Here is a 12270-nt window from a genome sequence, read left to right as displayed (position 1 = left end):
CTCATGTCTGGGCATAGAGCAGCCAATAGGGGATACAGAATCATATATTCCCACCAGGATAGTTAGCTATTAGGAAGAATAAGAGGGTGGTGAGCCACTGGAACAGAATATCCAGAGAAGTTTTGGATGGCCCATCACTGGAAGTGTTCAAGGGCAGGTTGGATGGGGCTTTGAGCAACCTGGTCTAATGAAAGGTGTCCCTTGACATAGTGGGGAGGTTATCTGAGTTGGTTTCATTGCTTCACAGAACGCTCTTTCTAAAGATAGGTCTGGAAAATAAATTTTGAGACTATGAAGCTCACAAAGAGATCCAGGGGATGATGGTATCTGTGGAGTACCTAACCTGAAGAGACCCACTTTAATTCACTGGGGAGCTAAAGGCTACAGAGGTAGCTGAAGGAGGGCAGTGAGTGAGACGTACCTAAGGGCTAGGGTGAGATAGAAGAAGATGGTAAAGCTCAGCATTAGCTGAGGCCTGTTTAGCCAACAACCTAAATTGTTTTATCTTTAAAAGAAGTGCTAGGCATAAAACTTTTCTGAGATAATTATAGGGTCTGCATCTTGGAGACAACTGAGACATCCTTCTTAAGACTGAATTAATACTGCCTGTGATAGATGAGTAATGCAACGGTTGACTCTCATAATTAAAAGGCAAACATAATGTATATATGTTAAGAAAAATTTTACAGACTTATGTTTTACCCCCCTTACATTGTTATCAGGGGGTGGCCTGGGTTCAGGACATTGGGAGGGGCTAAAGGGTTAAAAGGCAAAACCTCCATTGTGTGGATGAGCACATGGTGGGAAAAATCCTCTGCTCCCGGCGCCGTACTATTTTCTCTATTCAGTCTTCTGTTGTATTTTTGATAAGGTTTTAATAAACCTTTGAAATGTTTTGGAAGTGAATATCATTTCTCACAAATGAAGGCTCTCCCCAGGATTTACACCTCGCCCCTGTGGTACTAGGCGTTTCCGAAAAAGGTGTGGCCTACCGCATATTTGGCGGAATCTATCAGACTCTCCCAGGGCTTCTGGCAGTCGCAGGTTGAAAGCCCAAAGACACCAGGAGACTGGATAAAGAAAAGAGGGGAAAGGGGGTGAGTACCATCCTCATAACTATTTTTTGGCCAGATTGTATTTCCATAATTCCAATATATGAACATGAGCTTCACATCAGTAATATATACAGACCTGTCCTGGTCCGTTGAAGTTTCGGGATAATGGACGGTTGTAAGCAGTGCGGGACGCGTGGGTGAGAAAGGTGGGGGGCCTTGATAGGGCTGGTGGGATGCATGAAATTGAAGGATTTGTGGGACTTGAGAGCATTGTGGGGGGCACTGTGTGGGGAGTCCCCAGGATTACAAAGGGAGTTGGTGAGCTTGCATGCGGCTCACAGCAGGGACAGCTCCTGGGTGCAGCCAGCGCTATAATTTCCAGAGCCAGCTGAGATCGGGCTGGAAATAGGGTGACCACCATGGTTTGCGGCTGAGGGGTCGGCCAGGAGTAGGTGTAACACTCCTCATGGCGCAGGGTGTTCATGCAGCGGAGCTGGTGAGCTTGCGCACTGCTTGCAGTGGGGGCAGAGCTGCTGAGCCAAGCCACATTGGGCCAGGGGTGTGGGCCTCAGCTGAGCTGAGCCACGATGGGCCAGGGCCACGAGGGCCTTAGCCAAGCTGAGCCAGGTGAGGCAGGGATTGGAATGTGACCATGGGACAGAAGCCCCCTGGATTGTAAGTGTTTTTTGGAAGTGAGGTAAAGTTGGTCTTTTTTTTTTCTTCTTTTTTCCTTTTCTTTCTCTCTTCCCTTTCCTTCTCCTTCCTCCTTTCCTGGTTTCTTTCTTCTCCTCCTTTCCCTCTCCCTTCTTAGGGAGGCGGGCCTTACTGAGAGAGTGTGTAATTGGCTGATTGGGGAGTCAGGCTCTGTTGGGGTGGCCTGTAGTTGGAAAGGCGGGCTCTGTTGGGGGAGGGCGTGTGATCGGCTGCTCAGGATGGGATTATGGGTAAGTAGTGAATCCCCAAGGGAAGAAGCAGAAATTGAGGAGGTACCAATGGGCATAACTCCAGATAGCCTACTGGGAAGGAAACTAGCCTGGTGGAAATATGACCCCAACACCAGAGATAAGGATGAGCTTAAAATGATTCAGTACTGCATGGTAGAATGGACCAGAAGGGAAATTAGAAACAATCATGTACACTGGCCAAGATATGGATCAGATGAAGGATGGATATGCTGGGTATTAAATATGTATGTAAGAGCTAAGAAACCATTCAATCAGGAAGAGAGCTTGTTGGAAAGGGGAGACCTCACACCTCGAAGGTGGGCATGTTTAAGGTAACAGAACATAACGAATAGGACCCGTTAGACCATTTGCCCCCCCACTTCCAGTAGCTCTAACTGCACCTCCCCTGCCCCCTGACGGGCCTAGACAAAACACCAGAAACCCAGGGAGGCACAACGAGGCGAAAGCAGATCAGGGGATGCCTGTCAGGCTTTCGATGAGCAGCAAAAGAGGGAAGAAACTCCAACAGAGTGGCTAGAAAGATTGAGGAAAATACGAGGAAATATTCAGGGATTGACCCTGATACAGTGGCCAGACAGATCTTACTAAGGATAAATTTTTGTCACTCATGCCTGGCCAGATATATGGAGAAAGTTAGAAAAATTAGATGATTGGCAAGAAAGGAGGTTAGAGGATCTTTTAAGGGAGGCATAGAAGGTGTATGTAAAGAGAGATGAAGAGAAGGCCAAGGCAAAAGCCAAGTAATAGTAACCGCTATTAGGGAAGGAAACCAGCACGTGAAGAACTACCCAGGTAAGGGAGGGGGACCCCAAATAGGGGAAGACAGACAGAGGGGGATGCAGCCCCCTGGGACTGGATACAAAAAGGAGAGTTTGGGAAACGAGGGAACCTAGGACCAGTTTGCTTTCACTGTAAAGAGAATGGGCATATCAGAAAGAAGTGCCCCCAGAGGGAAAAGGACCTGAGGGTCTATGAGACTGAGCAAAAAGGAGAAGCGGAAGACTAGGGGTGTCAGGGGCTCTACCTCCCGGGGACAGAATACCCAGAATCAGGAGTCCTTGATAACGTTAAAAATACGCCCCCAGAAGGAAGAATTTGAATTTCTAGTATACATGGGGGCTGAAAGAACTTGTGTTTGTAGAATCGCAGAAGAGTGCAGAAAGAGTCAAGATACCGTGCAAGTAGTAGGTGCAAAAGGGAAAGTGTTCAAATTCTCAGTTAGAAAGGAAGTAATGTTTGAAGGGGCAAATAAAATAGAAATTGGGGATGTTCTATTAGTTTCAGAAGCAGGGTGCAATTTATTAGGATGGGATTTGCAGGTGCAGTTAGACATTGGAGTACTCCCAGAGGAAGGGAAAAAGGTACTTAAGATTCTCCAATTAAGGGAAAAGGATGAGGAGAAAATTCATGAGATGGTGTGGGCAAAACTGAAAAATCGAGGTAAATTGAACATGAAACCTATAGTAATAAAAATAGTTAATGAGAACCATCCAGTTCAGTTACAACATATACCCAATCTCCCTGGAAGGGAGATGAGGATTGCAGCCAGTGATCCAGGACCTACTTGAAGAAGGGATCTTAGAACCATGTATGTCCCCCCTATAATACACCCATATTACTAGTAAAGAAGTCAGATGGGACTTACAGGCTTGTCCAAGATTTGAGAGAAATGAACAAAAGAACAGTGAATTGATACCCAGTAGTGCCTAACCCCTATATGAGTAATATCCCCCCAGCACACCAGTGGTTTAGTGTGATAGACCTAAGAGATGCTTTTTGGACTTGTCCACTGGTAGAGAAAAGTAGGGATATGCCTTTGAATGGGAAGACCTTCATTCTGGGAGGAAGCAACAGCTTCAGTGGACTAGGTTACCACAAGGGTTTTGGAGAAGTACTACAATTCTTCTCCATCAAACCTGAGATAAAACTCATCCAATATGTAGATTATTTTCTTCTCTCAGGATGGGAAGAAAAAGAAGTTTGGGAATCCAGCACAGCATTGTTACAGTTTCTGGGGGACCAAGGACTTAGGGTGTCAAAAGGGAAACTCCAATTTGTAGAGCATGAAGTAAAATAGCTAGGACATGTGATTTCTTAAGGCAGTAGGCAACTGAATCCTGAGAGAATTGCAGAGATAGTCTCACTTCCATGACCAAAAACTAAGAGAGAAGTTAGAAGGTTTCTAGGTTTGTTGGGATATTGTAGACTATGGATGGAAGGATATATGCAGACTTACAGGTTCTTGTATGAAAAGTTAGTAGAAGAAGAGATTAGATGGGAAGAAGGCAATGAGCAAAAGTTTGAAGCTTTAAAGAAAAATTAGTCTGTGCACCAGCACTGAGTCTTCCTGCCTTAGACAAACCCTTCTGTTTGTAGATATAGAAAAAGGAGAAGCTCATGGCGTACTAGCCCAGGATTGGGGAGGATCCAGGAAACCAGTGGCCTATTTATCAAAATTGCTAGACCCTGTCAGCTGGGGGTGGCTAACCTGCATTCAGGTGATGGCAGCAACTGCCCTAATCACAGAGGAAACCAAAATTTAACCTTTGGGGGAAAATTGAAAATATATAGCTCACACTCAGATGTATCCTAAGCCAAAAGGCTGAGAAATGGATTCCTGAGTGCTAAAGTATGAAGCCATCTTAATAAAAAGTGATTTAGAGCTGATTGTAAGTAACCAACTCAACCCTGCCCAGCTTTCATATGGAGAACCAGGTGAGGAATTAATACATAATTGTCTAGAAGTTATAAAATACCAGACTAAAGTAAGAGAGGACATAACAGATCAACCACTCCAAGGTGGAAAATGATTATACATAGATGGATCTTCATGGGTAATCCAAGGGCACCAGGTATTGGGGTATGCTAGAGTGGATGAAGGGTTCGTTGCCATAGAAAAGGGAAGTTACCTTCCAACCTTCCCAAGCATGTGAGTTGTATGCTCTAAAACAAGCTCTGTAACTATTAGCACAGAAAAGGGGAACCATATATACAGACTAAAAAAATGCTTTTGGCATAGTGCATACCTCTGGAAAAATTTGAGAAGAGTAGGGGCTATTAAATTCAAAGGGAAAGGGACTGATTAATGAAAAACTTATTTTAGAAGTGTTGAAACCTTACAATTACCAGAGGAAGTGGCAGTAGTATATGTTAAAGGACACCAAAAAGGGATGACTCAAGAGGCACGAGGGAGCAATTTAGTGGATGTGGAAGCTAAAAATGCAGTGGAATCAGGGACAGAAAATCTAATGATGGTATTAACCCCATGAGAGAAATGCAAGAAGTCCCGGTATGCAGTAGGACAGAAGAGGAAGAACTCCTTAAAATGGGAGCCAATAAAGATAACAAAGGGAAGTGGAGATTAGCAGATGGGAGGCAAATGTTGAATAACTCCCTTGCCAAGAAAATGCTAGAAGGCATAGATGGAACAATGCATTGGGGTACACAAGTGCTAAGTGATCAATTTCTAAGGGACTGGGGCTGCATAGGAATTTTCGGGATAGCTAAACAGGTGACTGAACCGTGTGTGATATGTCAACAAGTAAATAAGAAGGTCATGAGGAAAACACCCAGAGGAGGGCAAGAACTAGCCTTATGGCCCTTTCAAAATATCCAAGTAGATTTTACTGAGCTTCCCCAGGTATAATGGTGGAAGTTTTTGCTAGTGATAGTCGATCACTTGACTCATTGGGTAGAGGCGGTACCCACTGTGAAAGCCAATGCCAATGTTGTGAGTAAAACACTCCTAGAATCAATCATTCCCCAATATGGGATGGTAAACTGGGTTGATTCAGACCGGGGAACTCATTTCACATTGAAGATACTGCAGCAAGTTGTTCAAGCCCTGGGAATAAAATGGCAATTATACACTCCATGGCATCCACAGAGCTGTGGTCATGTTGAGAGGATGAATTAAACTCTTAAAAGAGCTCTAGTTGTGCTAATGATTGAAACCCAAATGTCATGGATAAAATGTCTTCCTTTATACTTATTAAGAATTAGAACCCAACTCCGGTCAGATCTGGGGGTGTCACCCTATGAAACGATGTTTGGGTTACCCTTCTTGACCTCACCCCACAAGGTTGCCACCTATGAGAAATGGGAAGCCAATGCCAAGAACTATGCTATGGCTATAGCACAAACCTTAGAAGGGCTAAGACATAAAGGGGCAATTCCTCAAACTACCACCCTGGATTTCAGAATCTACAATATTAACCCTGGGGATTGGGTGATGATCAAGTCATGGAGAGATCAGCCTCTAACTCTTCAGTGGGAAGGTCCTTTCAGGTACTGCTCACCACCGAATTGGCCGTGCGAACTGCAGAGTGGGGATGGACTCATGCCAAGAGAGTTAAAGGCCCAGTAGAAGAACCCAAAAAATGGACTGTAACATCCAGGCTGGGTGAAATGAGATTGACTCTCAAGCAGAGACCAAGAGACAACCAGAAAAATAACAAGACACCCAAAAAGTAGAGTCAAGTTTCCACCAGCCAGATCAAGAACAGTTTCCCTATTTTAATGGGCGAGAATTACAAGCATCTGTTGAGGGGGAGTACACAAGGGACCATAGGAGGTAATAGGACAGCATCCTTAAGAACCACAAGTAAAATAAGACGAAGGAGGGCAAGACAGAGTTGACCCTTTATTCACTACCAAGAAGACTCCATAGCCCTGCTGTAGGTAGCACCCCATAGGCATGGTAAGGTAGGAGCAAATAGGCCATGCCAGACCTCTATAATTCCTTGACTGTCTTTCAATACAAAAGGGACTGGAGGCCAAGACTGAGTCGGCCTCTGTACTCAGCACTAAGATACACCTACTATGGGTACCAACCCCATAGGCACAATAGATGGGGATAAAAGCCATACTGGACCTCTCTAATGTGCTTTTGTTCATTCTGGATAAGGGTGTCTAGGGAAAACTGGGGATTTTTTTCCTTTGGTTCCTTCTGTCCTTGCCCACATCAACAGATGCTAATATGATCCATTGAGTTAAATTGTTTGAGCCAAATAACATGAGGAAAATGGGGCATTGTGATAGATGAGTAATGCAATGATTGACTCTCACAATTAACAGAGAAATATCATGTATATATGTTAAGAGAAGTTTTATAGACCTATGTTTTACCCCCCCTTGCATTGTTATCAGGGGTGACCTGGGTTCAGGACATTTGGGGGGGTCGGCTTGATACTATGGCAACACCTGGCCCCCAATCAAGATGTAAGGAAGTAAATTGCACCACTGGACACCAAAGAAGGAGTTGATGGACAGAACTTTGGGGGACTAAAGGGTTAAAAGGCAAAACCTCCATTGTGTGGATGAGCACATGGTGGGAAAAATCCTCTGCACCCGGCACCATAATATTTTCTCTATTCAGTCTTCTGTTGTATTTTTTATAAGGTTTTAATAAACCTTTGAAATTTTTTGGAAATGAGTTGGGGCAGTGTGAGCATTTCTCACACTGCCCAATGCTCACTGGAGCAGAACATATCTGAGACACTCCGTAGCTCCATGTTATGTTTTCCCACAGAGACACTTCCTCCTCCTTCCCATACTTCTATTTTCTCCCTATTTGTTACTTGACTTCTCTTTTTCTCAAATATTATTGTAGTTCCTTGAACAATAAAATCAAGAATAAAATAACAGGAAACTGAGAGAATAAAAGGAGTGTTCAACCCTTTCCTTGAGATGGTTGCTAGAAGCCATAAATGATTGATATAATGGAGGCTAGACTCAGTCTTCCCTGACCCCATACCTATTGTAAACTGCTCAGCTTTACCTAGTTGTGATTGAGTTAATGGATGACCCTTACTTTAGGGGAAAGACAGTGGAGGGAAAGCAAATCTGACACTTTTGTAACAAGCGTCATTTGTGTAACTTGTGTAATTCGTGTGACTTTGTGTAACAAAAAAGCAGTCAAAACATGGGAACGTGCAGTGGAAAAAGCAATGAAAAAGTGCAATGAAAAAGCAGATATTTGCTTATCTGTATGAAAGAAAACTCTACAGCAAAGCTGCTTCCAGGACTAAAGTTTGACCTCTCTGTGCTCCCCAATTACAGAACTGCTCTTCTGTATGTTTTAGGGTGAAATCCTGTCCCTTTGAGATCACCACAATTCTTTACTGTTGACTTTGGTGGAAGCAGGGACTTAACCTACATAAATATTTTATGACATCATCATATAATATACACATCTTATACTTCTTGGAGGAAAAAGATATTCATTTGTGATGCCATGTAGCAAAGGATGTGTCTGTACGGCCATGTTCATAGCAAACAGGTAATACTTCTCAATTCGGTAGGCACTAATGTGATACAGTCCTGAGGAGGCTGAAAGAGAAAAAAATAATTTATTCAAATGAGGCCACCATTTCACCTCATGGTTTTAATGTAGCAAATGTTGTTGCAAACCTACACAGAGCCAGTGTAAAGTGCAAATTACCGTTGGATTTTGACATATTCATTACCAAACTAACATCTTCGTTTATATGAGTACTGGTAATTAGAAGAGAGTTTCAGTTTCTTTCTTTAAAAATTAGAATCTTATTAACAAAATGGCAAACTTTCTTTCAAGGAAAGCAAGTCATATGCTACAGGAAGAGACACAAATTTGAAAAAATAGCTGAGAGACAATATTTAGTGAAGACAGCATCGTTGTACAGTTGAGAAGACAGACAAGAACTCACTTCCTTGTGTAAATGGAAATTAGGTAGAAGAAAAGTAACCATGGCAGAAGAGGCTTCATTTGCAAAGGCAGATTAAAAACTACTGAAGACAGAGTAAAGACACTCAGAGAACATCAGGGACCTTGTTGTTAGATGCCATAAATAGATTTGGTTTTTTTCTATTGATCTTCATTTTTTTTAGTAATTTGGTGAAAAAACCCACTCCCTCCCTCCCACCCCTCCCTTCCGGAGCCATTTGATAACTCCTGTAGGTTAAGAAGCTGAACTATTTATCACGGGCAATAGTATATTTCCCAGATATTGAACGTAACTGATGAAGATGCCATCCTTTTCTCCTGTGAGAGTTAGTTCCACACTGGCACATTGCTATTAGGTCAAATCTGGTTCCAAATCTGGTTTGAATATCAGTGAGAGAAGAGAAAAAATATAATAGATTGCTTAGGGCATGGATGTATAAATATTATATATTTTTGAAAGTCGACAAGCAAGGGGAAAGAAATCAACCCAGTGTGAAATCTGGTGTAACTTTCTTGCACTGCTAGCTGTGTTTTCTTATTTTTTTGTCACTCTGCAGAGTTAACAGGAGCTTCCAGGGCCATGTAATTCTATTATAGAGTGACCTCTCATGTTATGTCACTCAACTTCTGTATGAATCTGTTTATTTTACTGTTTCCAGTAAGGTTATGAATATATCATCAATTGCTTTGGATGCTGGTGTTGTATGCAGCAAACTCAGTTACACTCCCCTCCACCTCCTGCTTATTTCTTAGTCAATGCACCAATCATCCCAACAACACTCACAAGACGATTTTCCCCATCCTTTAAATTAATTTTCATATATGTTCTGTTCTTTCTGCAGTCTTCACCTTATTGTGAAATGACCAGATATCTCAGAAAGCCTCAAGCTATGCTGGCATCAGGTGAATTTGCCCCCTTCCTGAGTGACTGCAGATTGAGATGGATGAGTGATTTGCAAGGCTGTTTTGCTCTGATGGTCCCTTGCTTAAAGAAGCATTGGGCCTTTTAAAAATTATTTTGTCTTTAATTTTATACCAGGCAGTATTTCCCCTGTCTGTCTTGTGTCCACTAAATCCTAACTAGCTGCTCTACTGTTTGTGATTTTTTTTTTCTCTCTTGAAGAGAAGTTCATGGGTTTTTTTAAATTTTAATGGCAAAAAAATTACATTGGAGAAATAACCAGATCAGTTTTCTAAATACCTTTGAATGTATCCAGGATCAGCCATGGTGGAAGAAGATGGAAGACCATTCCTCAGCAGCCATCTGGACAGATCATCACATTTTTTGTCTTCTCCTTAGGATGGCTATGTGTCACCTCCTCCTGTCATCTCAAACATTGGATCCAAACATGTAATGTCCACACTTCATAGATCTTTCCAAGCTGTGTCTTCAGGCACCATGGGCAGCCCTGTGGTGAGACCCCTCAGGTTCGGCCAGGGTGTGCAGACATGTAGCTATGTTCTCCATCTGCACACATGAGGAAATCCTCCATATTCAGTAAAAAGACCATAAAACTGTTTCTCTGTGTAACCCCTTTGCATATGAATGCCTACCTCTGAAATACCAGTATAGGCAAGGCCATCTCTGGGAAAAAGACTGTAAATAGCCAGAAAGTCCGAGCTTGGAGTAGGTGTTGAGGAATACACCTAGTGCAGGTAGCTTGGTGTGCTGCTGCAATGCAGTGCAAGTTACAGGTTGTGCTTTGTGTGTGGGGAAACGGCTGGAGTTTCCAGCAAAAGCAGTGATCGGGCACTGACCCTTTGCACAACAATGTGCATGGGAACCTTTGGCACCAGCCAGGTAAGTGGCCACTCAGAGATACAAGGGGAGCCAATGGCTCAGCAGGAAGACCCCACACCCCCGTGTGCATGGACTGTACATACAAAAGCCCACGTATTCCTTGGTTCGGGGTCCCTCATTGGCAGAACCCAGCTTGATCTCAATCTAGTTTTGTGTGACTCTTCCATGATTAAACTACTTAGAGAAATCAGATATCTGAGACTCTGTTATGGGAAACCTGTGGCTGAGCCTGTAAGGAAAACATGTCTGACTTTGTGAGAGAGGTGTGCTAGGGAGTCTAGCAAGGCATCCATTGACTTACTGAAGCCATCCACTGCAAACGGTGTTTGTCACTAGCGGGGGTGAAATTCTGGGGTGGTAGAAGTGTGACTGCCAGAATGGGTCCTGGATGGTGAGACAGGAAGGTTTCCTTAACAGCTGTCCTAGGACTGGAAGTGGGATTTGTAAATTGCAGCCACCAGGTTATAGCAGTGTCTTTTCCTTTAGAATTCAACTATAGCTTAATTGAACAGTAGTAAATTACTAATTTAACCTATTTCAGTTCCCTGGAGTTTTTAATGCATGCTACAAATTGATTCCACAACTTTTAGAAATAACAGGAACTGAGCTTTTAATTCCTCATACAAGGTACTCAAACATAACCTGGCAGCATATGTTTCTCTGCCTTACAGACTTTTTAAGCTGATCTGACAAGAAAAAGGAATCCCTAAATAAATGGTAATTGGATTCTCAAGGTTTTTAGTAGGGAGTGGGTTATCGCAGAATGACACTCACAAATTACCTGCTTTTAGGTGTGAAGGATTGCTGGGGTGTTTTTAGAGCATTATTCTTTTTGCAGGACTATGTCTGCATTCTGTTTGGGTTGTAAAAAATGAATGAAAATCCATTGCATCCTTCATTTACTAAGCTGGATGTGAATTTTGCCACTGTATTCAACAGACAGAAGTACTGACTTTTTATTTTCTTCTGCTCTGAGGTCATGTTCTCAGATCATTACATTAACCTGTTTTCTGTAAAGCAACCCTTTTGTGTCATGTTCATATTTGGAAATACTTATAATTGTTTCAAATATCTGGATACACTGTTTTAGTTGGGTATGGGGAGAGATACCAAAGAGTCTCATTTTATATGAGTCTATTCAGTGTTTTTGGGGGTCTGCCAAAGATTTGAAACAGCTTTGAAACATAAGCTTCTTTGTCTCAAACCTAGAAAAATAGATACATACTAAAATGCCTGAATTTTTTTTTTTCCTGATTCTTTGCAATATTGTTACCATATTTTGCCTACAGAAATTTGCCGGAGTAAGTTCTGCAGTAAATCAAGTATATGTAGCCAGAAGAATTGAAAGAATTATTGTCCAAAACTTTCTACATAGAAAAGTTAAGCCTGAAAAGTAGCTTCACTACTGACTCTTGGTAAGCCCTGTGGCAAGCCATTTAAACTCTCTACATTTTGTTTTCCTCATTTTCACAAGATTCAACATAGCTACTATACTAAACATTGCTTAGTAGGAATGATTAATCTAATAATACCTCTGGATACACTGCCGAGGTACTCATGGAGGAATTTTTGGATAAGTTTCAATAAAAATCCTCTTAAGACTCTTTTTGTGTAGAAGAAAAACACATTTACTTCAGAATCGGGGGAATACTGCAGATGTACAACTCACCCCTAGAGGTCACTGCGAACCAGGGATTTCGGCAAGCTACAGCGAGCACCCTGCGCGGCGGGTGCCCAGAAGATGCA

This window comes from Anomalospiza imberbis, chromosome 1 (genome assembly GCF_031753505.1).
Source record: "Anomalospiza imberbis isolate Cuckoo-Finch-1a 21T00152 chromosome 1, ASM3175350v1, whole genome shotgun sequence".
In the NCBI taxonomy this organism is placed as follows: Eukaryota; Metazoa; Chordata; class Aves; order Passeriformes; family Viduidae; genus Anomalospiza; species Anomalospiza imberbis.
Note: the sequence above shows the minus strand (reverse complement) of the source record.